The sequence below is a fragment of the Procambarus clarkii genome, chromosome 33, assembly GCF_040958095.1.
Source record: "Procambarus clarkii isolate CNS0578487 chromosome 33, FALCON_Pclarkii_2.0, whole genome shotgun sequence".
NCBI lineage: Eukaryota > Metazoa > Arthropoda > Malacostraca > Decapoda > Cambaridae > Procambarus > Procambarus clarkii.
Genome location: NC_091182.1, coordinates 33559278 through 33568610, shown reverse-complemented (window position 1 = coordinate 33568610; position 9333 = coordinate 33559278).

The window sequence follows — 9333 nt, the reverse complement described above, 5'->3', positions numbered from 1 at the left end:
CGTGTCCAGTTCCTACCCTCACAAAATGCTTCAACTTCAACACAGAGTAGACAGCCAGACTCCAGCCCCATCAAGCTTCCACGCTCTCTTCCCGCACTCAGCTCCTCGACCCTGCCCGCATTCAGACCGCCACGCTCTACACACTTGCTCCGCATCCGAGCTGCTCTCTATCCCGGGCAACACTCGGCTGCTCCAGGCTATGTCTCAACTACTACAACATTTCACTACATTGCCAACAAACCGACTGCTGTAACCAAGACTATACTAAATAAATATAAGAAACCACTAGACTCTGTGTCTAATCAACCAAATATGTACCAAATCATACGTTACAGGACATTAGGAAAGCACCTCCTTGTAGAATGTCCCAAAAATCGTGACATTCTACAAGTAGGTACATGACTAAGTGGGGCAATATTTTTTTTAGACAGAGCTGGGCAGTATTCCATTGTGTGCCCATGAGTTAAGCATGAACATCACAGTACATAACTTAGCCAGAGGCATTTTCCACTGCCGACTACGGTAGTAGCAGGAGGAAGGCAAGCTACCCGTAAGAGTGCAATTTTTTTTTTTTTTTACCTGTAACATCAGACCAACCACACTGCCAATGATTGTGGATTGAGGAATGAATGGCTAGGTAAAAATCGGAATAAGGAATGCATTTTGAGAAATAGGATAAGTGTGGATTGCCTCCTTAGCAGCAGTGTCCACATGGTTATTTAATGAAGTGCAGTCCTTTGTAATGTGTGTTGGCAGGAGGGAGCTGTAAATGCTGGAGGTTAAGACAAAGGAATCATTTTTGCACATTTGATGAGGGGGAAGGGTAGCTGTTGTTAAGATAGGCTGGCAGTAATACAAACTGGGTTAATTATTAAGTAAGTTTGGCATGTGGGGAAGTTACCATTGCTAAAGTGCTGCCTATAGAGGAGACCAGCTTAAGCGGTGCTGGTAGATAAGTGTGACTCGGTATTAATTAGCATGCAAAGGTGTTGAAGGGTAGTAGGCTTGGGCAATTTTGGAATGCGAATGCAGAATAAATTTGGGGCATTGTTACAGACCCAGCCCATAGGAGCCCTCTGCAGGCATGGTCTGTAACAGGCTCGCACTTCTGGGCCTGGAAAAAAACAACAATAACTTGAGTGTAGGCCAGGTGAGAAGTACCGTGTTTCACTGAAAGTCATAAAGGAAGTCTTGTCGAGGAGTAAGGCCTTCCGTCTGCAAGAAAGCCTTGTGATAATAAAGGAAGACTAAAAAGTGTGAAGTTGTTAATAAGGTTTGACCTGACTGCATGGTGAAACTGAGGGTCATGTTCATTCTGGCTTGCAAAGAAAGGCTGGCAATGTAAAGAGTTTGGGATTGGGACTTGTCAATAATAAAGACTTGCACAAGTAAGGCCTCAGGCAAAGTTAAAGACTGCCTTAATACAGTGAACAGGAGGTAGAGTTCTTTATAAGTGGCACTAGTGTAGCTGGAGAAATAAAGAGCTGGTCCAGGCCATGGTTGACGGTAATACTGCAGGGAACCAAGGTTGGCACCGACATAATAAATGCAATGGGAGTAAATTCATGGATGTGATAAATTCTTTGACAAGTAAATTTCATGGCATAATAAATTCATTGAGACAGTCAATTCAATGAGTTGACATAATAGATTAGAATGGCATAATAAATTTGGTGTATTAAAGAGGCATTCAGCAACTGAGTAGAGTAATAATGGGGAATTAACATTACCACAGTTGGTATATAAAGGTGGGTAGAAACAGGAAGGCTGAGTGTATATTCCTGAAGGGCCTGTGCTGGTGATGACTGAAGAATAACTAATAAATTAATATAATTAGGTATGAGTGATGTCATGACACAGTAACGTAAAAGCAGTGGCAAATGTGTCAACGAAAGAAAAGGTACAAAGAATTTCATTGTGGTACTAATAAGTAACGATACATACCAGAGTAGCAAGTAGATGCATTGGAGTAATTCGCATAGTAATGTGTAAATGCCTTGAATAATAAGTACAATGCAGTGAAATGTAATTTTACCTGAATTTACCTGAGGGCCACTAATACTAGTTGCCCCTCAGGTTCCTGTCCGCATCGAGGACAGGAAGCTGGCAGCTTGTGCACTGATGATCTTGTCCCCTTATGCACTGATGATCTTTTCTAACTGTACCTGTATTTTAAAACCCAGCAGAGTTTTAGCATTTATGGCGTCGGCGGAAAGGTGGTTCCATGGGTTTACAACAAAAGCATCTCCTGTTTTCTATCCTACATTGTGGGATAGCATCTCCTGTTTTTCTATCTTACATTACTTGATTAGCTTGAACCCATTGCTCCTCGTTTGTGTTACATCTGACCTTTTGAAGAAAGTGTCGGGATCGACGCTATCCAAATTGTTTAGTACTGTATTTTGAAGGTTTTTATGAAATTTGCCCTGTCATGTCTGGTGTGCTGTGGTGTTAGCTCAGTGGCCCTCAACCGTTCCTGGTACGTGAGATGACTATGCTCTGGTATGATTTTTGTTGCACCTTCTCCAGAGCAGCTATGTCCTTCTGAAGATCAGGTCTCCATGCCTGGATGCAATAATCCAGGTACGGGCGCACCAGAGACTTATACAATTGAACGACTATTTTCTTTTCCTTGAAGGTAAAAGTACGCTCGACTATTCCCAAGGTTTGGTTCACATTTTTTTACTACTGCTCCCACTTATTGTGCAACTTTCTATGAATGATGGATTCTGATTCCAAGGTCCTTTTCTTCATCTATGCTGTAAGGTAGTGTTATCAATTTGGTAGTTGTGATGTGGTTTGTTATGCCCCACATGTGAGGCCTTGCATTAAATGACCTTGTAAATGACATTAAATGAAATTGTATTAACATTTGTAATGACAAATGTGTCTACGTAAAAGCAAGTCACAAATAAAATTAAGGCATAAATAAGTTTGAGGCCTAAATAAATGTGAGACAGAACAACTTTGAAGCATAAATAATAAGTACAGTATACTGTAATAACATAAGAACAGTAATAGTAAACTTTGAGTCCATTCTTTTTTTTTTTTACAAGCTTTTAGATATACACAGCAATGAGCTGCTACCTTATTCTGTGTGAAAGATTACACAGTGAAGATAAAAAACTAGCTATAAGTTCATCTAATATTCCCATCTCTCAGGATGGTTAGTCATACATGGAATCAGGAGAGAGATCACCAGCCTCAATACAAAAACAAATCAACTCTGACTAAAAATCAGGTGAGAACATAAAGTGGTAGTATGATCAATTAGCCCCCACTAGCAAAATCTGGGTACAGCACAAGAACATCTTTCAATATTCCTGTGTATATGAAGTGATTACAGAGCTCAAAGTACCTCATACCATTTGGTCTGAAGTCACTTATAACAGGGCAATCACAGACATAGTGTTGGAGAGTATGTCTTAGCTCTTGTTCACATAGTTTACAATTGGTATGTTCACCATTGAGAGATTCATTACCTGCAGCTACCTATTTATTTATTTATTTATTTATTTATTTATTTATTTATTTATTTATTTATTTATATACATGTATATATATACAAGAAGGTACATTGGGTTTGTGAGGATACAGAGCATGGTGTTAACCTTCTTGTAAAGCCACTAGTATGCGCAGCATTTCGGGCAGGTCCTTAATCTAACAAAATACTGTAATTTTAAGTAGCTAAATTCTAGCAAGATTTATAAAGTGATAACAGGTACATTGCATGGAAAACAATGAGATGAGAGAGATTTGTAGGTATATTAAAGCACATCGGTAGCTCTGATTGCATTGACAGCTTAATTGGTTGGTAATTTAACAAAGATTAATAGGCACAATGCAGCATATTGACAGCACATATAAGAAGACAACAATGATTACAATGGTAAAGTTGTTTGGATTAGGTACATAAAGATTGGGGGATTGGGTAACACTAGTACAGTGCTATTTTAAAGGACAAGGTAGGACACTATGAAGATGAAATTAGGTACTTTTTGGTTTTGTTTTTGGCTGAGGCAAAAGTTGGACAGCTTTTCAATTCATTAGGGAGTGAGTTCCATAGACTAGGTACCTTTATTTGCATAGAGTGCTTACACAGATTAAGTTTGACTCTGGGGATATCAAAGAGATATTTATTTCTGGTGTGGTGATAATGGGTCCTATTACATCTGTCCAGGGAGAGTTTCAGAGCAGGGTTTGCATTTAAGAACAGGGTTTTGTAAATGTTAATGACACGAGAATGTGTGGAGTGAGTCTATGTTTAGCATGTTAAGGGATTTAAACAAGGGGGCTGAATGTTGTCTGAAAGCAGAGTTTGTTATTATTCTAATAGCAGATTTTTACTGGGTGATGATGGACTTGAGGTGGTTTGCAGTGTTTGAACCCCATGCACAGATACCATAATTAAGATAGGGATAGATTAGTGCATAATATAGTGAAAGGAGTGCAGAGTTAGGTACATAATATCTGATTTTAGAGAGAATACCAACTGTTTTAGAGACTTTCTTAGTTATGTGTTGTATGTGGTGCTGAAGTTGAGTCTATTATCTAGGAATAGACAATGATGAATGTGTGGAAGACCTGCCATAGATATCGATATCCCAGCGTAATTCTGGCAATTACAATGTCACACTGTCTAGTGGATGTTTTATGCTGCCCGTACATATAATTCTCGGTTCTAAACATGTCATAGCTCTTTATACTCGTGCTTTCTGGCCTTTGTGAATCTGTAACTGCTCTTCTGTCTTCCCTAATTTCTTGAAATATTGCGACTTTTACAGAAGAGATTGGAATGCCCAAATCAACTCAATTTTAGGCTTATCACACGCAGTTTGAACTGCCTTGTCTGTGTCATCATGCTCGACAACACCTATGTGAAATGGTATCCATACAAATGAGACTCTAAAACACTTGATTTTTACATTAATAATGTTTATAATGGATGTTACAACATTTCTAGTGCCTATTTTGCATGTTGGGTTGTAAAGAGCCTGAAGAGCTGACTTTGAATCACAGAAAATTACTCTTTCACTTAACAAATCCACAAGGGCTGTGATGAGGATTCGAACCTACGTCCGGGATGATCCCAGACGAGCCTTAGTCGACTGTACTCACCTAGTTGTGTTTGCGGGGGTTGAGCTCTGGCGCTTTGGTCCCGCATCTCAACTGTCAATCAACTGGTGTACAGACTCCTGAGCCTATTGGGCTCTATCATCTCCATATTTGAAACTATGTATGGAGTCAGCCTCCACCACAGCACTACTTAATGCATTCCATTTGTTAACAACCCCGACACTGGAAAAATTCTTTCTAACGTCTCTGTGGCTCATCTGGGTACTATGTTTCCACCTGTATCCCATTGTTCGTGTTCCACCCGTGCTGAAGAGTTTGTCTTTGTCCACCCTGTCAATTTCCCTGAGAATTTTGAAGGTGGTTGCCTACTGTGCCACGACATTCAAATTCAAAATTCAAATGTTTATATAGGTAAAGTACATACATACAAGGGGTGATACAAATATTGATGAATTTATAGATAGAGCTAGTATATACAATGCTTGCAATGCAATGCTTGCAATGCATACAATACATACAATGCTAGTACATACAATACATATATTGTTAAATAAATTGCAACCTGGAGTGCTACTGCCCTTAAAAGGCTCCCGCAGCCTTGTGAGGGCAGTTTCCCCGTCCCCATCCAAAATCCTTATCCTGACCACCCCCCCCCCTCCAAGTGCTATATAGTCGTAATGGCCTGGCTCTTTCCCTTGATAATCTGAGATGAGATTGAGATATATACAAGAGTTGTTACATTCTTGTAGAGCCACTAGTACGCGTAGCGTTTCGGGCAAGTCCTTAATCCTATGGTCCCTGGAATACGATCCCCTGCCGCGAAGAATCGTTTTTTCATCCAAGTACACATTTTACTGTTGCGTTAAACAGAGGCTACAGTTAAGGAATTGCGCCCAGTAAATCCTCCCCGGCCAGGATACGAACCCATGACATAGCGCTCGCGGAACGCCAGGCGAGTGTCTTACCACTACACCACGGAGACTGCTGAATCTCTTTCCCTTTCTCTGAAGCACAGACCGGGGTTTTACACAATTTCCTCATGCACCCGGACTCTTGTCAACTACCTCTTCGCCCTTACTTCAGTAGGAGGGGAAGGAAAACAGGCAGCGGCATGGGCGTCTGCAATTCAATTCAATTTCTTTATTATGCACCCCATACCCAGGCGTCCGCAGGAGCTGGAAGTGGCGACAGAGCGGCGCAACCATGACCTGTGCTCAGGAGAGATGTACTCACCTAGTTGTACTCACCTGGTTGTGCTTGTGCAGTTGAGCTTTGGCTCTTTGGTCCCGCCTCTCAACCGTCAATCAACTGTTCTACAAATTCTTGAGCCTACTGGGCTCTATCATATCTACAAAAAAATCTAATTAAAATGTTTATTCAGGTAAAAGTACATAGAAGATGAGTTACAAACATAATGTTGGATTTATAGATAGAGCTAGTACATACAATACCTAAAGCCACTAATACACACAGCATTTAGGGCAAGGTATGAAAAAAAAATTACTAATTGAGATTAAAGTATAAATTGTGTTGAAAACGGAAAAACGGGGGGGGGGGGGGGGGAACATGGCAGAAATCAGCAATTATACAACTTAATCAACAAACAGTATTGTTTGAAAATAGCAAGACATGAGTTGACATTTAGGGGGTAAGGTAGGTTACATGGAGTTTATTAGGTAGTACTTATTTTTTCTCTTAAACTGGTTGAGAGAGGTACAGTCTTTACCATGATTGGGAAGGTCATTCCACATTCTGGGTCCGTTGATTTGTAGAGCAATTCTAGTTTGGTTAAGGCGCACTCTTGGAATATCAAATAGGTATTTGTTTCTGGTGTGGTGCCCATGGGTTCTGTTTCAACCTTCTAGGAAGCGTTTAAGGTCAGGATTGACATTACAGATCAGAGTTTTAAATATATATGTATTTTTATATAAGAGTACCTGGTTGATGGGGTTCTGGGAGTTCTACTCCCCAAGCCCGGCCCGGGGCCAGACTTGACTTGTGAGAGTTTGGTCCACCAGGCTGTTGCTTGGAGCGGCCCGCAGGCCCACATACCCACCACAGCCGGGTTGATCTGGCACTCCTTGAAGGAAACAATCTAGTTTCCTCTTGAAGATGTCCACGGTTGTTCCTGTAATATTTCTGATGGTCGCTGGTAGGACGTGAACAACCGTGGACCTCTGTGTACACATGAGAGGATGTACAGTGACTTAATATCTAACATATTCAAAGATTTAAGTAAGGGTACCGAGTACTGTCTGGGGCCAGAGCTAGATATTGTTCTAATAGCAGCTTTGTGTTGAGTAATTAGAGGACGTAATCATACTAATCAGTGCATCTTTAGTGCTTTTTGGGGTCTGAAGTCATATATGCAAGAGCTAAGTATATTGTATATATGCATAGCTCGAGTTAAACTCTAGTAGCCATTTGTTGAACCATTCCTTCAGTCTGTCCAGGTTATCTTGTAGCCTCTTGTCCTTCTCTGTCTTAATTCTTCTCGTAATTTTAGCATCATCGGCAAACATTGAGAGGAATACCTTCCAGAAGGTATTGCAGCGAGTAGATTAGACTCATTCCTCTCAATGTTTGCTGATGATGCTAAAATTACGGGAAGGATTAAGACATAAGAGGACAGCAAGAGGCTACAAGATAACTTGGACAGACTGAATATACGTAACAGAATATGCTGAATATAGATCATTTTGGCAAAGAATGCCAACAGTTTTAGAAACTTTATTTGCTTTATGTTGAATGTAGTCCTGTAAGCTTGTTATCGATGAGAACACCAAGGAATTTACCATCTACGTTGTTACTGATTTGGATATTGTTAATTCGCAGATTAATTTGAACTGAGGATTTATTACCAAACTAAATATGGAAGGTTTTGCCAATGTTAAGGGTGATTTTATTAGCAGTTAGCCAAAGATAGACTTTATTTAGTTCAGTATCCACTGTAACATTCAGCAAGAGGGTCAGGGCGAGACAATAAAGGTCCGGAAAGGTTTGGAGTTCAAGTAATTTTTTGTAGAGTAATGCAATGGCAGGCGCTTGAACTCTAGAGCCTTTCTTGTAGATTAGAGTTGGTATTTCAGCAAGAGCACTTGCCTTTGTTTTAAGTGAAAACATTATTTCAATAACATCAGAGGAATTAATGGGAGTTAGGTACAGAGACTCTGGATAGTTTCCTGTAAGATATAGTCCTTAACATTAGTTAAGGAGGATGGGATATCATTTGCAAGGGATGTGCCAATGGATGAGAAGAAACTATTGAATTTAATAAGAGTATCAGAGGCAGAAATCACACTATCGTCATTGGATAGCAGTATTGGTTTCTTATTCAAGATCATTCTTGACCCTAATATTTGGGAAATAGTGCTCCATGTTTTCTTAATGTTGCCCTTTTACAGTTAACAGATGGAATGCATTGGGCAGTGAAGTGGTGGAGGCAGACTTCATACATAGTTTCAAATGTAGATATTATATGAATATGATGTTATATGAATTCCTGAGCCCAATAGGTTCAGGAATCTGTACACCAGTTGATTGACAGTTGAAAGGCGGAAACAAAGAGCCAGAGCTCAATCCCCGCAAGCACAACTAGGTGAGTACATAAGTTAATGAGAATATGGAATTAGTTTGGTTCATTTATTATGCACCCCATACCCATCGTTTGGGAGATTGGAAGGGTTACAGAAGCACATAATGGGCTTAGGGGCTGGAACTCCAAAATTCATTTAGCTAAGCAAGTTACATTAGACTCGGCTATAAGTATCTCTGGAAATTTTGTATATCGAAGATTATTAAATATAACGTGTTTGCTGTTGCCGTCAGCGGCGTCTGAAGTTTATTATTCAACAATGTCTATCCTATGTAATATTTGCGCCAAATTGTTTACATTGTTCAGCGTACCCTTATGCAAATAAATATGTAAATAAATAAATAAATAAATAAATAAATAAATAATTATAACAGTATTCGTAGTCTTAAAAATATCCTCTAAGATTATATTAAGAATATATGACGAATGGACATACCTAATTAGATACAAATATGCGTGAGACATTCCATAAATTTTGCATCATAAATATAAATATAATAGCTAATAAGTTTTTAAGAGTTGAGAAGAAGTAGACTAGAGGTAATAATAATAATAATATGACGAATGGACATACCTAATTAGATACAAATATGCGTGAGACATTCCATAAATTTTGCATCACAAATATAAATATAATTGCTAATAAGTTTTTAAGATTTGAG